We start from the raw sequence: 23,715 nt of genomic DNA, 5'->3' as shown, positions 1-23,715 counted from the left end.
ACAATTTTGGGCCTGTGGTCACTTGACCCTCATAACAATATTTGTGGATCTTTTTCTTCCTTCTCTTATTTATTTTCAAGTGCTTGCTGACACCAACAAGCTTTTGATAATTGCTGACTGTGCAAGCTCACCTCCACTTTTTCTCATCAGTGAGAAAGCCAATTTTAAAAACATGAGAAAAGACCACTTTGCTTGACACTTTGTTTTTACATTGACTAATATGTATTTTCTTTCAAATCTTTCCATTCTTAAGAGTTTGTTAACTCTTCATCACTCATTCAAAATGTGTCTTGGGTGTCAGCAGATTTTTAAAATTCATTTTTGTGAGACGTGGGCGCTGCTGGGTGGCCAGCATTTCTTGCCCATCCCTAGTTGCCCTCAAGCAGGTGGTGGTGTGCTGCCTTCTTGAACCGCTGCCTTCCTGCTGCTGTGGGTTGACCCACAATGCTATTAGGGAGGGAATTCCAGGATTTTGACCCAGCGACAGTGAAGGAACGGCACTATATTTCCAAGTCAGGATGGTGAGTGACTTGGAAGGGAACTTGGAGGTGGTGGTGTTCCCATATGTCTGCTGCCCTTGTCCTTCTAATGGAAGTGGTCATGGGTTTGGAAGGTGCTGTCTGAAGATCTTTGGTGAATTTCTACAGTGCATCTTGTAGATAGTACATACTGCTGCTACTCAGCATTGGTGGTGAAGGAAGTGGATGCTTGTGGATGTAGTGCCAATCAAGCAGGCTGCTTTGTCCTGGATGGTGTCAAGCTTCTTGAGTGTTGTTGGGGCTGTACTCATCCAGGCACATGGGGAGTATTCCATCACTCTCCTGACTTGTGCCCTATAGATGGCGGACAGGCTTTGAGGAGTCAGGAGGTGAGTTACTCGCCGCAGTATTCCTAGCTTCTGACCTGCTCTTGTAGCCACTGTGTTAATGTGGTGAGTCCAGTTGAGTTTCTGGTCAATGGTAACCCCCAGGATGTTGATAGTGGGGATTCAGTGATGGTAACACCATTGAATGTCAAGGGATGGTGGTTAGATTATCTCTTAAGCTATTTGGCTCTTAGGCTATTTATTTAATAATCCACCACCATTTACGAGGAGATGTGCCAATGCTTTGATTTGAGAAAAAAAACTTTTTCACACAGTGAGTATTCGGGTCTGAAATGGACTGCCTGGAAATCTATTGAAAGCTTCCCTCATTGCTGGTGGTGTAGTGGGTTAGTGCTCCTTGCTCCTAGAGGTAGAGGACCTGGATTCAAATCTCCCATCCCGCCTTTGAAAGGTGCTAAAGACTTATGTCTTTTGAATTAGAATGTTCCCCACTCCTAAGTCAAGGTGACCTGGGTGCAAGTTTAAATGTAATAATACCACTGAACAGGTTGATCAGGAAAATATGTAAAACAAAGAACTGTACTTTTGGGCAACAAAAACAGACATTGCTGGAAAAGTTCAGAAAAATCACAGTTAACATTTCAGGTCTAGTGACCCTCCTTTTGGGCCCTCTTGTAGCACAGTGGTAGTGTCCCTACCCCGGACCAAGAGGTCCAAGTTTAAGTCCCACCTGCTCCCAAAGTGTGTAATAATATCTCTCAACAGCTTGATTAGAAAATAACACATTCAAGATGCTGTGATTGTTTGTATTGAAATAATGTGTAAGACTCTGGGAATAAACAAACAATTAACACTAGGTAATGATGCTCATTTGAAGTGACCGTGCAGACACAGTGGGCAGGGTACCCTCTTTCTATGATTTGACATTTCTGTGATTCTGTGATCATATATGTTGGTTGTAGAATCACTTTGCTCTATCTATAGAATGCTACTTCTTTATTTTCCATACAATTAATCCAATATTTATTGTCATGGGTTCATATGTAACTGTTGTTGCTTTTCCAGTGTTAAATATTAATCCTTGTAGGCAAATCATGTTGATTGGTGGTCTGATAAATGAGTAAATAAAAGGGATAATGAAATGTGTGCATACAGCAACATCTGCAGTAACCATGTAAGTAGGCAATTAGGGAAATGGCATCCTTCTTCAAGCTACTGTTTTTGTAAAAGTCACATTATATTTTAAAAAATCCACTCCATCTTTCTTGTTTATTCTTTGGAAATTATGAACTGCATTTCATTCTGCAATTAACCCTAGCCAATGCATTTTTATTTTGGAAATGAGTGCAGTTGATGTTGATGAAGTTTAATGATGGATATGGAGCATGAGAGATAAATGTCAAGGAAAGTTGGATTCATTTTGAGTACCTAGTCAGAAAGCTTACAACCTTTTTCAGCATGGATGGTGATTTCAATGAATGTAAGTGGAAATACTTAAACAATATCACGCAGCTCATGCCCATGTCACTGAAACAGAATCCTACTGAATAATAAACAGTGGAAGCATTATGTTTTACCTTGTGATTACAGCATCAACCATACTCTCACTGGTATTAAATAGTGATGCATTGAAGTCGTTAAGAAAATAAGGAGCATAGAACGTGATCGAAATAGAAGCCAAAATGTGCCGACATTCAGAATAACAGAGTCCCTTCTTAAGCAAGGAAATAGCCATTGCTTGAATTTAAAATTAAATGACTGCAATTTGTCAGTATCCCTGATCTGTCAAGATTGTTGCTTGCTAAATTCTCTGGAATGACACATAGCAAAGCAAATGCACAGCCTCAATATCATCAGCTGTGTTGCTTAGCAACCAATACTTCGTCAGCATTTCCAGACTTGAGACAGTTACTGCAATTGCTTTTTCAATTGGTTATAGTTGTGATAGGGTCAGTTTTGAAAAACATAAATTTTTGGACTAAGGAGGAAAGGATTTGATTTTTTTTACAGTCGTAACATAAAATTATAATTGGTTTGTGGCAAATATTGGTTAGGCCATAGCTGGAGTGCAATGACATCTCGTTGTAGAAAGGTTATAGTTTTTGACCATAGTGTAAATTGGGCAGGTGGTGGGCAAAGAGCCAGCTCCAGCTGCCCAATGATGTTAATTTAACATCTGATTAACTACTGTGGTTGAGCATTATTTTAATATTCAGACTGAATGTCAGCACTAATTGCTACTTTCTAGGTATCTTGTCCAAATTGAGGGTGCATTGTTTAAAAGCTTGAAGTTGATGATTGCTTAGGACGACTGAAACTGGTGCTGTTAAGTTGACAGTGGACCAAGTTGACAGCCACAAAAAGGCATCTGGTTACCCAGGCAACAGTGCAAGAATGGTGAAAAGAAGTGGCTTTCCATGTTATTGCCACATGCATTGCATCCTGGAGTAGACAGTTCTGCTGGAATAAAAGTCATGGGCTGGAATCTCATGGAGGCCTGAGTGACGTGGTCGATGATGAGAGATATGGCTGAATGGGATGAGAGTTCCAATGAGGCCAATCCAGACATCGAGATGATCTTGCTTCACCTTTTTTTACATTTCACAAATGCTGTGGCTAGGTTCTTGTTAGGCAGCACTGAGATGGTAATTGACAGGGATTCATGTTTGTTAACTGAAAAAACTTGTATTATTAATATTCAGCCCCCCACCTTGCCAACTTGCTACATGAGCTAGACATCGGAAAAACTCGACAGGGAAACCAGAGCATGCACCATGTTAACTATGACCAAACCTCATGATCAATAGGCACCAGCCACACACACACCTGCCCTACATGGACTTTGGCATCCTGAGGCTGCCAACTCTTCACAATCCACATGGTGTTTCTATTGCTCACATGCTGGATGCTCCGTAAACACAGACTTGCATTGCAGGGTACACCAGCAACTAGCATGGCAAGGTTGATGTAGGGAAACTTTACACACAGGGATGGGCACTTAGCTCACACACTAGACTATGCTGCATCTCAGTGAGGCATGCTTGCTGTCTTTATGCTCGCTCACTTCCCGCCTACCTGCATATTCATAGCACCTTGCCAATTAGCGCAGTCACAAAAACAGACGGTTTGCCTTGCTACTAAACAATTTTCCTTCTAGGGCATGCACACCTTGTGGAATAGCAGTGCTCCAAATCAATGTCACACTTGTTCAGAGTCCCAGCAATGTATACAATAAATTCATTGAATGATCAGCAGAGAAACAGCCATGTCTCAAAGTCGTAGGGGAGTAGTCCTCACCAAAGTTCATGAAGGCACCTGTCAGTCAGGAGATCCTGACAGTAGTGGCACTCTCCCACACTAGTCCTGGAGATTGTCTGGCTAGGATTTTATCGGTCTTAGGCTTTGTGTATCTGAAGTCCAGGAAATGGGTCATGGTCAGTCTGTTGACTTCAAACTAGTAAGTTTACGAGTATGGTCGGGGAGATGTATAGGCACTAGACTGGAGCCTAGCCTGTTCAATCATATTGGTCAAGGGGCTAGGCTAGGGCCATTCTGTCATTTCCATTCACAGAAACTACATCCTGTACATTATCCTCCTTGGCATGAAGGCCAATATACTATTTTTCTTCAGAACTGGTTGCTGTACCTGCATACTTACTTTCAGTGACAAGTGTATGTGAATACCCAGATCCTTTCGTACATTAACATTCCCCAAAATTCAAACAATATTCTGCCATTCTATTTTCTGTTACAGACAATTATTCACGTTATACTGCATCAGCCATGTATTTGCCCATTCACTCAGCATGCGTAAATCAGCTTGCAAAGTCTCTTTGCATACTCCTCACCGCTCACAATCCCGAGTTTTGTGTTGCCAGGAAGCTTGGAAATATTACACTCAATTCCTCATCTAAATTGTTTATATATGTTCTGAATAACTGGGGCCCAAACACTGCTGTCACTGCCTTCCATTCTGAAAAGGATTCATTTATTCCTGCTCTCTGCTTCCTGTCTGCTAACTAATTCTCTGAGCATGCCAGTAAAATACCAACAATCCTAAGTGCTTTGATTTTATACATTAACCTCCTATGGAACTTTATGAAAAGCTTTCTGAAAATCCAAATACACCGTGTCCACTGGTTCTCCCTCAACTATCACATAAGTTATAGTCTGAAAAAAAATTCAATTCATTTGTTGAACATGATAATCTTTTCATAAATCCATGTTGACTTTATATAATCCCATTGATATTTTCCAAGTGTCCTGCATTGTTTTTCCTACTACTGATGTTAAGCTAACCAATCTATAATTCCCCGTTTTCTCCCAAAATCCTTTGTAAATAGTGGATGCTACCCATCCAGTTTGTACCAATCTCATCATCCCAGAATCAATCTCAATGCCTCAAGAAACTAATTCTTGCCTTCCTATATCATTCCTTCAGCCATCCAATCAATCAGTCTATTTTCCTATATTCTGCTTTCAAGACTATATCACTGTTTTCATCTATGTTATTGGTATGGATATGGACTATGACCTCTAGCTGTATCCGCTCTCCCATCAGAATGTTCTGCAGCCATTCAGTGGCATCCTTTTCCCTGCACCAGAGAGGCAACAAACCATCTGGGTGTCATGTCTGTGGCCACAGAAATATCTATCTATTCCCCTTACAATAGAATCTCTTATCAGTATTGTTCTCTCACATGTCTCTCCCACAGATATCACCATGGATTTCTAGTTGCTGCATCCGGAGATACTTCCTGCACATGTGATCACCCTGGACACTGGAAGTACCCCTGACTTCCCACAATCCACTTGGCTGAGCTGCCTTGCCATGACTTACCCTTAAATTACTCTCTTTCCATTTACGTCCTTTTCTTTAAAGAATATTTCATAACCTTACCTTATTCCTTATACTTCAGCACATTTCATTGATTAGACGATTTAGGACGAAGATGAGAAGACATTTCTTCACCCAAAGAGTGGTCAGCCTGTAGAATTAATTACCACAGGAAGCAGTTGATGCCATGACATTGAATGTTGTCAAGAGGTGACTAAATGTAGCACTTGGGGCGAATAGGATCAAAGGTTATGGGGAGAAAGCAGGATTAGGCTATTGAGTTGGATGATCAGCCATGATTGTGAAGAATGGTGGAGCAGGCTCGAGGGGTCGAATGGCCTCCTCCTGCTCCTGTCTTCTATGCTTCTATGTTTTCATGTTTCTAAAGGCCAATTTTTACTTTAAATACTGGACAGTAAGTATTCATCTGGTGAATCTTACCAAGGTTACCACTTGAGTTGTGTTGGCCCCAGTCCCTCTTGATGAGCTTCGTTTTCCCAGTGATATCACAATTGTATACTTTCAAAACTCAGCCCTCTTTTGCAATTTTGCAACTCCTGATCTCCTGAGGCTGATGATAGAAAAAAGGGAAATATACACCTCCTTCTCCATCTCATCAGAATTTGCTCTCACCTAATCTGCATTGTTTGACCCTGCCCCTCAGCGCCTGTGCAAATCCATCCACATACAATCATTGTTCATCCAACAATGTCTGCACTGACAGGGCCCCATTCTCATTTAGTAATAGGTAATGTCTGCATTTCTAATAAACTTAAGTATGCTGAATTGGCCATGGGCCATGATGTCCTAAGTATCCATACCACTGCTATAAGAACACCTACGAGCAAGATATGAATATGGTGGATATTGACACTGAAAACTGGGAGACAGTTGCTTATGCTATGAGCTCAGAGGATTACTGGAAGAGCATTGAATGAGGCAAGCAGAGACAAAAAAGTCAGCTGGCTGAGAAAATAAGTTAGAAAGTAGGTGCGCACACATTCTGCACTTCCCTATGCCACTATCTTCCTCTGCAGCAAATGTGGCAGAGAATACTCTGTCAGAATGAGGCTGCTCTGAAGGAATTTCTTCTCTCAGAGGGTCGTGAATCTGTGGAATTATTTGCCACAGAGAGCTGTACAGGTTTAATCATTGAATATATGAAAGGCTGAGATGGACATTCTTTTTCCATTAGTGAGAGAATCAGGGTTATGGGGATAAGTCAGGATAAAAGGAACAGAGAATTATCAGATCAGTCACGATCTCATTGAATGGCAGAACCCATCAATGTACCACTTCTGCTCCAATATCTCACAATCTTATAATTAGCACAAATAATGAACAGAGCATTTTCATACTTACAATGTTTTCTAAATATTGGCTGTGCAGAAATTTCCTGTTGTAATTTCAGTGTTGCTTTGCATCAGTAAAATATCAGTGTTTAACAGTACAATTCACCAGTCAATGAGAGAACGGGGAACTGATGTTGGGCATGATGAAATGCAGCAAAGCAGGCATTACTCTGGGAAAATAGTCATCAATAAGCTGTGGGTGAAGAACCCTGGTTGTAGGACGTTTGGAGCAATCTAAGAACTGACATTCTTTAGGAATGGGTATTGTCAACTGTGGGACCTCAAGATCCAGTACTTGTGATCGAGACAATCCCAGGTATAGTGGTGAACAAAGAAGCTGCATATGGACCTTGCATTTGAACTCATCCTAAATCAGAAGTTCAATTCTGCAACTTAAAACGTTCACCTTTGTTCCTATTTCTCCTTCAATTTCCTAATGCAGGACTTAGCCAAGGGATTGGACTGAATGGTTGATTAACCAGACCATATTGATAATTAACCCAATAAATCCAGGCATAGCTTGGCCTTGACATACACCATATAGTAAGAACCTAAGTAATCTATCTGTCCTTAGGACCACCTGCTCCAACACAACCCACTGGCTGTTCTGGTTGAAGAAGCAGTTCTACAGGTTCCTCCTGCAGTCTCATCCATTAAATCAATCTTCAAATAAAACATTTTGCCTTCTATAATGCAACATAGGTCATCGATATATAGATGGAAATATAAGTTTGATTGAGAAATTAATATAAATAATTTGGTAGAGTACAAACAGAGGTTAAAACATTTTAAAATAAAGATTCATGTAGGAGTTAACCATGAAAAATCCATTGCAACTGTAGAAAAGTGAAGGGGAAGTAGAGACAACGTATGTACGCTCTTAAATAAATTAGTTCTTAGCAGTAAACAAAAAAACATAAACAGTAGTTTAATCACTAAAAAGAAGGCTTAGAAAGGCATATGGCAACATCAAATCTGGACATGAAAGTAAACTGTTAATTGCAGAAAAAATATTGGAACCATCTAACTGATATGAGATGGCAAAGATCCTTATCACATGAATATCATCAGAGACAAGGATAAAACAACATTCATGAGGACAGAGAAATGAAACATCTTTACTGATAAACCTTCAATGATGGATTCTTTTAAGTTTGAAAGAATAATGGAAAAATGAAATGAGTATGAACATCACAAATAAATTGACTAGATAAAATCTCACAACTTAATGAATGCATTTTCTCCAAACAATGAAGGAATAATTTTGATTGATACAACATCACATGAAAATTGGAGGACCCAATTTCGAGAGTAGACAACCACATTCTCAAAACTGGATGAATCTTTTCTATAAAAGTTACCCATTCCCTGAAGTTTCAGAAATATTAGATAACATTAGAAAATATTTTGCCAAAGGTATTTTCACCAACAGGGAAAAGATATCTTACAGATTTGAGACTTTAAGGTAAAAATTACTTTTAATTTTGATGAATATTCTAATAGATATTGTTAGATATTCTATTCTTAGCTATTCCTAGATGTTCTTAGACATTCTTGAATAGTTAGAAATGACATTAAACTGAATTATATTAGATTTGGTCTTGCATCTTTGGCTAGTTTTTAACAGAGCCATCTACTTACGCAATTAAAGTATGTTGCTTGTTAAAATTACTGTCTTATTTATGTTATTCTGTTACAACTGAAATGAACTCTAATATCTTGTCTCCCAATCTAAGTGGGGAAATATATTTTCTGAAGCGAGGACTCCCGGAGCCTTGAATTATCTGGAACTATAAGGAAGGTTTAACAAAATTAAGCCAGTTATTTGGAGGGTAGAAACATTCTGAGGCAATTTCTTCTCCTGGTTGAAGATTTTGTAAATCTTACAAACCCCGAATTTTATGAGTTTAAGTTAGCTAACTTTATTTTGAAAATAGAATCCCTGCAGTGCGAACCAAGGCCATTTGTCCCATCCAGTCTGCACCAATCCTCTGAAGAGCGCTATCCCTATAACCCTAATTTACAATACTTAACTCATGCAGCCTGTACATCCCTGAACACTACGGGGCAATTTAGCTAATCCACCTAACCTGCTCATCTTTGGACTGTGGGAGGAAACCAGAGCACCCAGAGGAAACCCACGCAGACACAGGGAGAATGTGCAAACTCCACACAGGCAGTCGCCTAGGGCTGGAATTGAACCCAGGTCCCTGACGCTGTGAGGCAATAGTGCTAACCATTGGATTAGTTGACTTTGACTGAACAGACAGAAGCTATCAGGGAAATGTTTTTGATCTAAGTTAGCTCCGAAAAAGGTTGAAAGTTATAAATCTCTTCACAAAATGCTCTGTGCACATGAAAAATAACCAGTGAGTTTATTCAGAAGATGTAATTTTCCAATCCTGCAGAATCCAACAAGGTGACTGTCAGCATGGGATTTTCCCAAGAGTACGAGATACTTTGACAAAGATTACCAATGTGGGACAATGTTAACCATCTTCATTGTTATAATGTGCAGAGTAATAAAATATTTTGAGATAGTAAGAACTGCAAATGCTGGAGTCAGAGATATCACAATGTGGAGCTGAAGGAACAGAGCAGGCCAGGCAGCATCGGAGGAGCAGGAAAGTTGGTGTTTTGGGTCATGAAGTATTTTGTATTGTTGCATGCGAGAATCACTTTTATTTACAGAAACTTACATCCAAGTAGATTACAGCTGTCAGCTACATTTATGTGAAAAATTTCACAGCAACTTATTATTTTAATTTGAATTATCAGTAAGATTCTAGAAATGAAAGGCATAAGGTAATGAGGATATGTCAAAATGTAACAAAACAGCAAAAAAGTGAAAACATGCTTAGTAACAATTAGAGATAGTAGGAACTGCAGATGCTGGAGAATCTGGGATAACAAGGTGTAGAGCTGGATGAACGCAGCAGGCCAAGCAGAATCATAGGAGCAGGAAGGCTGATGTTTCCGGCCTAGACCCTTTATCAGAAATGGGGGAGGGGAAGAAGGTTCTGAAATAAATAGGGAGAGAGGGGGAGGCGGATAGAAGATGGATAGAGGAGAAGATAGGTGGAGAGGAAACAGACAGGTCAAAAAGGCAGGGATGGAGCCAGTAAAGGTGAGTGTAGGTGGGGAGGTAGTGAGGACATAGGTCAGTCCAGGGAGGATGGACAGGTCAAGGGGGTGGGATGAGGCTAGTAGGTAGGAGAAGCAAAAGATGAATTGGAAATTGAAACTCAATTTATTTTTTTGAGTACAGCTGTATTTCAAAGAAGCATTTCTTTTTATTAGGCAAAATAACTTTTCTGTAGCTCTCTCCATGTCTCTTCAGTCAGTTCATCATTCACTGGGTCAATAACAAAGGATTCTTTGGAAGCAAGCATTGCGGAGTACCTTATTTTACTCATGGGACAAGATAATGGAAACTGGGTTACAGATTCAGTTAACTAGTTGGACAGATTCGTGAGGTATGGGTTACTCAATTGGTTAAATTCACAGCCATGAAAATAATTTCATGGTCCATCATCGTTGTTGAGGGGCAATAAAGTGAACTGCTTCCTGACTGTTATTCTGACTGATGTATCTAATTAGTATATTTGTGCAGAGTATGCTTTAGACCTCCTGGCATTAATTGTGTATTTTAGTCAGTTGTGATTTCACATTCCTTCTGTTTCTTCTGTTAGTCCTTGAAATATCAGTACACAAATGAGATTCCAGTAGCTTCAGGCTTTATTAAGATAATTTTTCTTTGTTTCCTTGCTTTGTTATGTAATTTAAATGCCAGTAAATAAATTTGAGGCATATCCAAAATCAACTATATCATAAAGTTTATATTAGTGTAATCATCTACAGGTATTTACACTTATTGATGTTACCAGTGCCCTGGCCTAAATTTTACATTGCTGTCATATCCCTGTGTAAGTGTCAGGCACAAGCCTGTGCCCACTTCCCCAGGCTCACTCTGCAGCTATTCAAAGGTAGCTGGGCCCTGACTTGTCTTGAGGCAGCATGTCCACCTTCAAGAGCTACCATTCAATCAAATGGCTGGTAGATGACCGGTTTATACAATGCCACAGGGAGCAGTGACCTGAGGCAGCCCCAGCTCTGATGGACAAAGGTGATTCCAGGATCTCACTGAGGCCAGGCTAGCACACCCTAGAGAGGGAGTCAAGGAGGCATGGACAGGACACTAGGGGTGGGAGTCACTTCCAAGATCCAGGGAATAAAACTTAGGACTGAACTTTTCTACTCACTGTATGATGTGCGCAGTGGAAAAATTAGATTGTTGATATAGAGAAAAATACGCCTGATTTTCTGCTTTAGGTTCCAATGTCTGGATTGTGAATCTCTCTTATGAGCTGTGAGGGGTCTACTTGCAGGCATTAGCATCTCATTATTACCTAACCTTGCCACATTTATATGCAGGTTACTATTTTCCAAGGGATTTGAGAGAAATTAGATAGCACTAATTCCCAATTTGAAATTTAGAGCAGGCACTTGGCACTGCAGCTCACTGGTGTTTTCTCCCAGGATCCACCTTGACCATTATCCCCCAACATGTAAGGGCATTCTTCATAGTTAGCAAGTGGCTTCACCTCTGCTCACACAGATTGCCATTGACAAAACACCAGCATCACGATATCATCATGGCACATCTCAGACTGAAAACAAGAAGCTTACAGAAGATTTACAAACATCTTGGGCTTAGACAAATCGTGTTCTCACCCATGTGACACAAAAGTAAGAATATTACTGGAGGAAAAGGCATCTCTGTTGCAGAAATGGTCAGGACTCTAACACGGCTATGAATAATTAGTTGAAGAACACTCTCTGCTACATTGCAGACTAATCATCCAGTCCTTCAAAACGAAAACCTGGAGTTTGCAACGTGTATCCCTCAGTGGCCATTCCCAATATGTATTTCAGGCCTGAACAGATTATGGAGCCCAGACTACTGCATGACATAAGCATCATATGTGGCTGCCCAGGATTCTTGTATTTATCTACATAAAGATCTTTATGTGATTGCACAGCAACTGCATATTGATGGAGGGATCACATTTACAATTGATGACTACTCCTAGTTATTCAATGTGTGTGCAAACAATGACGCCTCTTACCTGTAGGAACCCAGCTCGATCCACCCAGCCATGTATCGATACCTTCTTCCTGGCATAATCACAAGAAAAGTTAATATAATTGTCAAATCTGAGTATTTGTGGGCTGGTAGATTCTGATTATATCTGTAGTGGAGGCAGATGTATAGAGGGTGGTGATTCCTGTGAAGGTTGCTGGTAACAGTTTACCTGCTGAACCTGGCCATCAATCAACTAAGAAATGGCAGATGTCTGACACCACCTGCTGTGACAACCTGAGTCCTTGAGACACTAGTGCTCTATAGTCCCTGTTTGGTGTGCAGTGCCAAATACCTGGATAAATCAGCTGGCTATAAATGTAAAATTTTCATCGAAATCTTACATTCTCTGCCCTAACTAGACAATAACAGCAAATGTTGGAAAGTAGCTAACAATACAAGCAATTGACGAGAGACCAAGTACATACAGAATGAATTGAAATTAGTTCTTTGAAGGCTTAAGCCTTTGAGTAGTAACTACTGTTACAGCCTCACTGAGTTATCAGATCCCAGCACTTCTTGCCAATTAACCTTCTGCATCATTAAATTGTTGCTGAAAACCAAAAAAATAAATTGGTTATCATTTCTTACTTCCATCCTTAAAATTCCTGGTAGATAAAATATTAATTTGAGCCAGACTGCTGGTGATGGTCATATACGCTGTGATTTTGTGGATATTATATAATTTAACTTGAATGCTGCATAAACCTGAGCACCAGGAGACAAAATTATTTTCATATATTAATGATCTGACATGAAGATTTTCAATAAAATTTAACAGAAAGGTTACACTGTTCTGGACACCCTTACAAAGTCAATGGAGAAAGATTTTCTGTTTGTGAAATAATAAATGTGAGTATGTGTTTGCAATTTTACTGCAAGTAATGAACAGAGAAATTCATTCTCATCATATACAACAATCGAACAGACTTTGAAATCATTTGAGATATTTCAATGTAAACATTGTCCAATAAAAAGTCTTGGTATTGAGATTGAACCTAGCTGTAATAATTTCATTCTAGCAGGGGTATTGGAGTTCCACTTACTTTCAGCACCTCCTCTTCTGCAATTGTATGATCTGCCAAGTATCCACTCAGGCTCTCCCTCAGCCTAAATTTCTTCAGTGCTCTCTTCTCCTGCAAGGAAGGATAAACTGTTGGGAAAGAAAAGGGGATGACAGTTAATGTGCTCACCTGAAGGATGAAGTGCATTCAATGAGGTTAAGAGTGACTGACAATGATGGGTGTCAAGATAAAGATGCGACAGAGTGCAAAGTGAGGGAAGAATAGGTACATCTCCAAGGTGAATATGAGAAATGATGTGACGGAAGAGGCTTGAGAAGGTAGGTGAGAGAGTAGGTTGCTGTGCAGTGAAGGATATCGGTGAATATGTCACTATACTCACCTTTCCTGACCTGCTCAGGTGATTAAACTGTAACTTATACTTATCCAGGAAAATGGCTGTAATCTTCTCTTGCTGGTCTCCTTGCAATCTCCATTCATGCATTCTATGATCTGGTATATATAGCAAAATCCTAAGCATTCTGTATTCTACTGGCATCTTCTAACATTTCTTTGGTAGAACTCACAACATTTCGTCTTGGTATTATTCCATGTTACTGATACCAAATGTGTTAGGATGCCACATGAAGTCTGCTAAAGTTAGGCTCAGTATTGATGAACAGAATATTTTTGTTATATCATGGTTAACAACTAGTTACATTGCATCTGAGATACATGAGAGCCTCAGGTCAGACCTCAGGTTATACCTAAGAGTAAAAATACATTACTGCCACTGAAACATTCTGGTACACAACTTAGAGACAACTGAACAATAACTGAACAACTGGAACACTAGTTAGCTCTTCCCAGAAACAGAACCTTATATGCTAGTGGACAGGATTTATTGTATGATGTCTGTTAGACCCTTTCAGGCATTAACTGTCTTCTACTAATTATCCCAGAGACAGGTTCCTCCTCCCACTGCTCAGGAAGAATCTCTCTTTGTCTCTTTGCAGCCTCTAACAGCATATACTGGAAGGTATCAAAGAAACAAGGCATAGCCTTTGTCAGTCTACATTCCATTCTGTCACTCAATTCTCCCTTCTTCCCAATTCCATGTTAATGGAAATTGCATCTTTAGATTGCTGCTATTATATACGGTGGGAATCAAGAAAGACAGATCAATGTCATGCTCAATGTTGCTGAAACACAGAAGTAAAATGATAATGATGTAGTTAAGTTGATAAGTTACTGACAGATGAAATTAACTTAGTTTCATATTTCCTGTGTGATGTCAGAACCCCTGTCAATCTAACCCCTTTGTAACAAACTCAAAACAGGAGCTTATGTCTAAAAGCTGGTATTTAATGAGAATTTGTGTAGAATCCGTGTACTGCAATGGCTGAGCTAACACTTCAGCAATAGATAAATAATCAGTTATTGTTATAGTCATTTATTAAATGATTATATTGCACCTGAAGGCATTGAGCAAATAAACTGGATTCTGATTCTATCAGTCTATTTTATTTTGCCATAAATCATGGCACTGAAGCCAGCAGGCCTATCATCCCGAAACTGAAATAAAATTCCTTTGAAAAGAACTTTTATTGTCCTTTATAATTACTGCTAACTTCATCCTACTTTAATTCACTTCAGTTTAAAATATAGCAACAAAATGCCCTTAGCTTAGGCAAGTAAATAATTAATTAGCGTAGTCCACAAGGAACCATTGACATCTCTCTCTAATAGAGAGAAACAATTGGTTGCTTTGCTTGAAGGCACCACTGTGCATCAAACATGGGCAGAAAATCCCAAGTCTACTTCAGCTAGAATGGGAATTGAACCCATGCTGTTAGTATGAGCTTGAATCATATTTAGCTAACTGTTTTCCTGCTCTGAGTTAGACAGAGGCAAAGGAAATTATCCAGTATTTTTGATCTTGACATTTATAGTCTTCTTGAAAAGCACTGGTGTGAATGTCACAAATACATGATGAAAGAGATTTGGTATTACAAGCTGATCCTATCACTCAGAGTCAAATCTGTTCTTCATCTTGTAACTGCGTTAAAGCAGAATGCAATTTCTACCTGCCCTTCAGCTACCATCAAAACCCTGACCCCTTTTCCCAGCTTGAGATTTGCCACTGTGATGTCATAAGATTTGGTGAAATGCCTTGATTTAGGAGAAGACTCCCAAAGGCATAAAAGATGCAGCTTTGCAGGCATCATCAGAGAGCATGGTTTACACATGTAGGTGAGTGCAGGCAAGATTGGACAGAGAAGATGCTTCTGTGAGGTTCTCTCCATCCATTGCATCAGTTTGGGAATTACTGCGGTTATATCTAGTCTATTGCCACCTTTTACAAGGTGGGCCCAATGATTGTTGGAAACTCGACATGCAGGAGGGAAGATGAACTGTTTTACTCGGCTACCCACCTACTTGGATGGAAAAGGTATCTAAATGTTGTGCCAGCAAACTACAAATGAACAGATTTAGGGTAAGTAGGTTTCAGTAGGCTGCATCATTAATTCAGGCATTATCGGTGCATAACATAACAGTTCTGAAATAGTTAAGGTTGGAGACGGTGTTAGGTTCTATTCAATCTGATGGTAGCACACAGATCTATCAGCTGATTCACCTGTTTGTGCAAAATTACAATGATCTGTACTCAACCCTTGGAAGCCAGACCACCACAGTTTCAAGACACAGTCAAAACAAAAACCCAGCACAAAAATCCAGGATCCTGCAAAGGAAAGTATATTTGTTTCCACTGAGCAACCATGTCCCATTATGGAAACTGATGAAGTGACAGGTCCCTCAGAAGTTATTATGGGGCAACTGCCTAATTCAGCACGGGATATGTCTCTGCGCAAGATATTTTGGAGATTATGAGTCTTCCAGTTAAGGTAATTGAGCAATCACCTAGATTAGTAAAAGCAATATCCTCCTTGAAAAACATTCAAGGGATAAAAGTCCTGCAATAGAGACACAGCTTATAGACCGTGTAAGGTCAGGATTAAAGTCAGCAATCCTGAAGCCAAAACCTACCAATCTTCTAACTCTGAAGAGCATGTGATGTGGAAGAATTGTGAAAGCTCCAGACTGCCTGAATTTGTGAAATCAGATCCTTAACGAAAGGTGCGTAATGGTAAAAGTAACTATTTACATGAATGAACAAACGTTAACAATAGGAAGAGGGAAAGCTTCAATGAGTTCTTATATAAGGCAATGGTTCTGAAAGGGTTAATATTGGAGACATTAAACTCCACAGTCCTACCGTCTTTGGTAGAGAAATTGGGGGAATAGGTCTTGATCTCTAAGGGGATAGATGTGTCACATATGTCTTTCATTGAATAAGTAACAACTAACCAGCTAATGAAACTGGTACCTGAATACTATCAGAAGGGAGGCAATGGCCTAGTGGTATTATTGCTGGACTATTAATCCAGAGGCTGAGATAACATTGAGTTCGAATCCTGCTATGGCAGATGATGGACTTTGAATTCAATTTTTTAAAAAATCTGAAATAAAGAATCTCGTGATAACCATGAATCTGTTGCCAATTGTTGGAAAAACCCACCTGGCTCACTAATGTCCCTAAAGGAACGGAAACTGCCGTTCTTACCTGGTCTGGCCTACATGTGACTCCAGACACACAACAATGTGGTTGACTTTCAACTGCCCTCTGGGCAGTTAGGGATGGGCAATAATTGCTGCCTAAAAGTGACACTTTCATCCTATGAATAAATAAAGAAATAAAAAAAAGTCTGCAGATATTAAGACAAGACCCTCTTCTTGTTAAGACTGATGATTGTTCCTCTATAACTGTATTCCGAAAAGATTCTTATGACAAAATCATAGCATCCCTACAGTGTGGAAGCGGCCCACTGAATCCAGACTAACCCTCCAAAGAGCATCCCACTCAGACCCACCCTACGTAACCCACCTAACCTGCACATCATCGGACTGCGGGAGAAAACTGGAGCACTCAGATGAAACCCACACAGGCACAGGAGAAAGTGCAAACTCCACACAGACAATGACCCAAGGGTGGAATCAAACCCAGGTCCCTGGTGCTGTGAGGCAGCAGTGCTAACCACCATGTCACTATGCCACCATGCTATCCAAAGTAATAGAAAGAAGAATGGTGGTAGCATGCTTTTACTTTTCTACCACAATTATCTCACTCAAATTTGGGAAGGTTGCGAAGGAAAATTATTTCCTCAGTCTTCTAACACTGTAGATCAGATTACTTGCCTTCCTCTGCTTCCTTACACATTAGTGGCCAGAATTGAATGCAAAATTCAAAATATACCTTCAACAGAGCCCAGGAGAAACTTAAGTTCTATGGTCGTATGTCGTTCCTGAATAATGTACTGTCGCTGAGGTCAAGGGAAATACAGTACTTGTTTCAGTCTTCAAACAGCAGCAGTCCCCAGTTAAAGGCAGTGAGACATCTTGAGAAATAAGGTCAAAAATATCTTGTGGAGCAAGAGCCACTACAATATGGAAATAGTCAGCACCAGGAAGGACTTGAAGATTTTCAGATACCTGTGGATGAAGTTAAGGCCAGAGGATGTAGAATGGAGCTGGAATCCATATCAGAGGGGCATTCAGTGGAGATGACCGAAATTGTCAGTGGCAACCTCAAGAATTCCTTTATAAAAGTAGCAAGAACAGACTAGGGATTAAAGCAGAAAGTATGGACAAGGATAGAGCAGCAAAAATGAAAAAATAGGAACTGCCAACCTGAGACAGAGTATTAAGAACAAAGTGGGAGAGTCAGCCATGAGGTGGACACAAGGGCAAGGCAAAAGAACATGGACAGGTTAAATGAGTAAGCGATAACGTAACATTGAATAATTTCTGATAATATTCACTTTGTTTGAAAGAATAGGCAAGCATGTTTTTTTTTCTTTTAAATAATGAGGAACTTTCTGAAGTTTATACAGAGCAGACAGATTTGAGTTGTCCCTATACAAAAACACAGCGAATTGACAAGCAGGTAAAGCAAGTAGTTAGGAATGCAAATAGCACATTTGTCTTTACTAAAAGGAGCAAAAATAGAAGTTGCTGGAAAAGCTCAGCAGGTCTGGCAGCATCTGTGAAGAGAAAATCAGAGTTAACAATTCATGTCCAGTGACCCTTCCTCAGGATGGACCCGAAACATTAACTCTGATTTTTTTCTTCACAGATGCTGCCAGACCTGCTGAGCTTTCCAGCAACTTCTGTTTTTGTTCCTGATTTACAGCATCTGCAGTCCTTTCATATTTTATTAAAAGGAGGCTGGAAAACAAGAGGAAGGAGATCTGGCTGCAATCAGGCATGGCTGTGGTGAGAACACATCTGGAGTACTATGCACAGTTTTGGTCTCCTTTTCTAGGGAAAGATGTGTTTTCCTTAAATGCAGTGCTGTAGAGGTTTACTTATTTGATTCCTGGGATATGAGGATTGTCCTATAATGGAATTTTGAGTAAATTGGAGATACAGTGTCTTGAATTTTGAAGAATGAGAGGTAATCTAACTGAAATTTAGAAGGCTTTGTGGGAATCGCTCAGGATTAGTGCTGAGAGGAAGTTGCCCCATCTGGAGAATCTCAAACCAAGGGTATAGATGTAGGATAAGGAGTCAACCATTTAAGATAGATTTGAAGAGAAATTTCTTCACTTAAAGTGTGAATGTTTGAAATTCTCTATTTCAAAAAGCTGTAGGTGCTCAGCCATTAAGTATATTCAAGGTTGATTTAGATTTTGGAATCAAGGGTAATCAAGAGATATGGGATTAGGGTAGAAAGTGGATCAGCCATCATCTTATTGAATGGTGGAGTAAGCTTGAGCAACCATATGTACCACTACTACACATTGCAGGAAGAATTTTGATGTTCTCTCAAAGACTACCATTGTATGTCAAAAACTCTTGACAATGTAGATCCAATGCCATTCAGACAGTGTTTATTTGTCTCCCACATTCTTTTCCAATGAGTGCTTGCTCTAAAAATTCTCAAGTACCATAGATAATTTCTGGCTGGGGTTGTCAGCATCTACACTGTCCTAGAGGGCTCTTGCTCCTTATTTCTAAGTAGGGTTCTTCAACACCGTCAAAATTCCAACATACAGAATGGTTGTTATCACCCCATTGTATGGGTCAAAACCATGGGTTCTGCCCAGAAAACAAATGTGACTGCTGGAGTGCTTGCATCAGTTCTATCTTCAGTGCATTACAAACATCAGATAGCAGGGCGACATCACAAACCATTAGGTCCCAGCATTGAATGCACTCTTAGAAAGCTAATTGTGCTGGACAGGATGTTACCTATGTAGGATTTCAGAATGACAAAAGCAGTGTTTCATCGTGAACCATGCTCCAGCAAACAAGGTCAACTTGCTTCTCACAAATGTTTCAAAGATCAGCTGAAAAGACAGCATTCACTTTCTGACATTACACAATGGTTGTCCGAAGACAGAAAGTTGCCAACAGAGACAACTAACGTACAATAGCAGGAAAACCAGCTAGAAGTTCAAAACGAACAGAAGTGAAGTTGCTGAAGTAAGGTGTCCATTTCTTCCAGAGCCTTTCCAACAGAATGTTCCTGAGCTGCAGCTTCTCAAGAGCCTGTAAAACAGAAATTAGTCTCTCCAGTCATCAATGATCATGCCAACTGCTGAAAAGAGAAGATTTCCCATGATGCTTGCCTGCAAAGACCCAGACATTATAATTTGGATTAAGTCTTTTTTGTAGCTCTATGTACTGATGTTTGCTCTCAGAATTTGGAAAGACATACAAGGTGTTTTGCTTTGAGGTTAACCTTGGAATTTACAGTTAGAGTTGTGTAGTCTTGTGTGCTTCAACTATGGCAAATGATCATCTGTTCAGGTAATAGAAATTGGAGTCTTGACAGTGTAAAAATCCTCCTGAGGCAGCACTACACCGATGAACTACAAATCCATTAACACATTTTGATCATTAGATTTATTCATATGCTGTTAATGATGTCAGTCTTGTTTCAGTGGTAGCACTCTTGTTTGAACCCTTTGTGGTTAAGCGGTTTATCAGCCTCATTGTGTACAAATTGGCTGCCATAGTTCCCTTTGTCACAATAGTAATGACACTTAAAGGTGCATTATTGGCTCTTAGGAAGTCTGTGATGTACTGATGCCATCAATAGTGCTGTGAATAAGTAATTTTTTTTGGCTTGTTGACTAAGTATACATTATGATCATTTGGAAAGGGAGACAGAAAGAATCAAAATAAAACCTAAGCAAGTACCACAAATCTGTCATAGATAACAAAGCATATATAAAAATTACAGCTTTCACAGACACTTTATCCTCAGTCATCCACCTGACCATCGCTCATTTTGGTTAATATTTTACAATGATAATCAAATCACTCAAGTTGATAAGATTATGAAGACAATTCAAAGCATGTCTCCAAAAACAGATACTTTTATTTTGCACTGACAAGCTACAGATATTTACCAACTATACCTGTAATAAAAGATAACAGTGATACGACATCCACCAATAGGGAATGACAGAGTACATCCTTTGAAAATGCAAAACGATCTCAATTTGTATTGTAGCTGAAACGGAAGAGTTTTCAGACTGTGTCAATTTTATTTTGCTTTTACTATAATGTTCAATTTCTCACAGGTTCCAGGGTAGTATTGCAGAAGCTGACTCCAGGGTCAAAGAAGTTGCTATACTGCAAGACTTATAATTTGAGTGCATCTACGGAGGAACATAAGTGTCTACTTAAATCTCTTGTGCCTGGTTTCAGTTATTTCCTAATGTGTCCCTGACACAGATACAGGTAATGACCTCCTGAGCTATAAACTTCTTCTTAGGCAGACCTTCAAGACTGAGGATGTCGTGCTTGCAATTTGGTTTTCTGGGTTCTGAAATGTCTATCAATCTAATACAAAATCTGCAGACTCTGAAAATATGGGGAGGGTGATGAAGTTCTTAGCAAAAATTTGCAGCTCAGATTGTGGATGTAGTTGTTCGTTAGCTCACCGAACCAATTATTCCATGGTGTGCAGATGTTTCGTTACCATTCTAGGCACAATAATCAGTGCGACCTCTACTCGAAGCGTTGGTGTTCTGCTATGTTCTGAATTTATATGATCCCCTGGTGTGATGGTCAAGTAAGACCACATAAGAACATGATTGCACACAAACCTATATCAACACTACATCAAATGTTATCAAAGACTAAAGATCCCATACCAACATTAAACAGGACTAACGTGATATACAGAATCCCATGCAGCGAGTGCAATAAACATTACATTGGACAAATGGGGAGGAAACTGACGACCAGGATACATGAACACTGGCTGGCAGTAAAAAGACATGACCAATATTCACTTGTCTCGATACACACAGTCAATGACGGCCATCAATTCGACTGGGACAAAGTGATTATACTGGGACAAGCAAACAACAGACATGCAAGGGAATTTCTGGAAGTCTGGCTCTCAACACAGGGCTCCATTAACAAACACATAGAAATAGACTCTGTATACATACCGCTGCTAAAAAGCAGAACAGGAAGTGACAAAACCCATTGTCCTCCTGTGAGTTTCTTAATATAATTAGCAAAGCAGGAATCTGAGTCAGACACATAATCAGCATGTCCTGCTGAGCAGAACTGGCTTTGATGATTAGCAGCCTAATGCTGGGGAAGTTGGCTTGGGATAAAGACACTGCTACTGGACCACATTTCTTAGAGTCATAGGGTCATAGAGTCATACAGTGCGGAAACAGACCCTTTGGTCCAACCAGTCCATGCTGAACATAATCCCAAACTAAACTAGTCCCACCTGCCTGCTGCTAGCCCATATCCCTCCAAAACTTTCTTATTCATGTAGTTATCTATATGTCTTTTAAACGCTGTGATTGTGCCCACATCCACCACTTTCTCAGGGCATTCATTCAAGGATCTTCCAAAGGCACATTAGTTGGAACTTCTCAAGTGCTTTGAAGAGCTTGCTGTAGTGCACCTGTATCTCTGAAGTATGGTGGAGAACAGTGATGACAACAGCTCAGGAAACCATGACCATAATCGTAGGTTTGAAATTGTGGTCTTCAAACGTTCTCTTCTTGAGTCAGCCAAAGACTGAGCTAGCACATTGGAGGCAATGATGAATTTCTTTGTCCATGTCAGACTTCATCGAGACAAAGTTCCCAAGATGGTTTATATTTTTAAAGATCTTGGCATTTATCTTAATTATTAAGGGAGGTATTATATTTGGTATAAGTCGGAAAGAGGACCTTATTTTTCTGGGTGTTTAGTGAAAGGTCCAAATTCTCACATGCTTCACAGAAGGAGATGGCAATGACCTGGTGCTCAGTTTCTGACTGAGCGCACATACGAACATCATCTACATAGTGCAACTCAATGACCGAGGTTAGCTGATTTTTTGTTTTGGATTGAAGTAGGTGTTCAGTTGTTGGGTTTCCCTCCTGTCCTGTAAATACTCCATTCTTATGGAGAATTTGCTGTGGTGAAGTACACTGTTACAGCGAGCAAGTTATAGACGAGGTTTGGTGCAATGATGCAGTCTTGTTTGCCCCCAGTCTTTGTTACAATATTGTCCCTGCTGGTTCTCAGCTGGAACACAACTCTTATGTCATCTGAAGTTGGTAGAAGATGGTGACAAATGTCTGAGGGCAACCAAGTTGAGGACAACCTTGCATAAGTCTTCCCATCTATGTTCACAAGGGATGCAGTATTATATCCCTTCCACTTCCCACCACCCACCAAGATGAAGAAAACAAAACTCGTGAATTGCCTGAGCTTTCTTTTTCTATCCCTGAATAATAATGTGGCCACTGACAATTACGAGAAATTTAGTTAGAAGGCAATCATATTTCCAATGGTCAGAAAAGATTGGAGGGTTTGAGCTATAGGGAGAGGCTGAATAGACTGGGGCTTTTTTCCCTGAAGTATCAGAGGGTGAGGAGTGATCTGAGAGGGGTTTAAAAAATCATGAGGGGCATGGATAGAGTGAATAGTGAAGATTTTTTCCGCAGGGTAGGGGTGGCAAAACTAGAGGGTGTAGGTTTAAGGTGAGAGGAGAAATTTGTAAGAGGGATCTAAGAGACAATGTTTTCACACAGAGAGTGGTGCATGTGTGGAACGAGCTGCTGGAGGAAGTGGTAGAGGCTGGTACAATTACAACATTTCAAAGGCATCTGGATGGATATGAATAGGAAGGATTTAGAGGGAAATGGGCAAAAGGCTGGCAAATGGGATTAGATTAATTTAGGATATCTGGTTGAAATGGATGAGTTGGACCAAAGGGTCTGTTACCGTGCTATACAACTCTATGACTGTATGATATGTTTATTTAAATTAAATATTCTTGCTACAGCAGCATTTGTGCTGAACTGTGTCACTAAATTCCAAATTTTAAACTTCTATAGATCTAGATATCTTCTTTACACTTGTGAGCACTTTTTCAAAATTCTTTCATCCGATGTGGGTTTGGGTGATGAGACTAGTATTTATTGTCCCTGACTAACTGCCCTTGAAAAGATAGTTGTAATGAT

Source organism: Rhincodon typus, chromosome 2 (assembly GCF_021869965.1).
Source record: "Rhincodon typus isolate 14 chromosome 2, sRhiTyp1.1, whole genome shotgun sequence".
In the NCBI taxonomy this organism is placed as follows: domain Eukaryota; kingdom Metazoa; phylum Chordata; class Chondrichthyes; order Orectolobiformes; family Rhincodontidae; genus Rhincodon; species Rhincodon typus.
The sequence above is the reverse complement of the archived record's forward strand: the minus strand, read 5'-3'. Positions refer to the sequence as shown.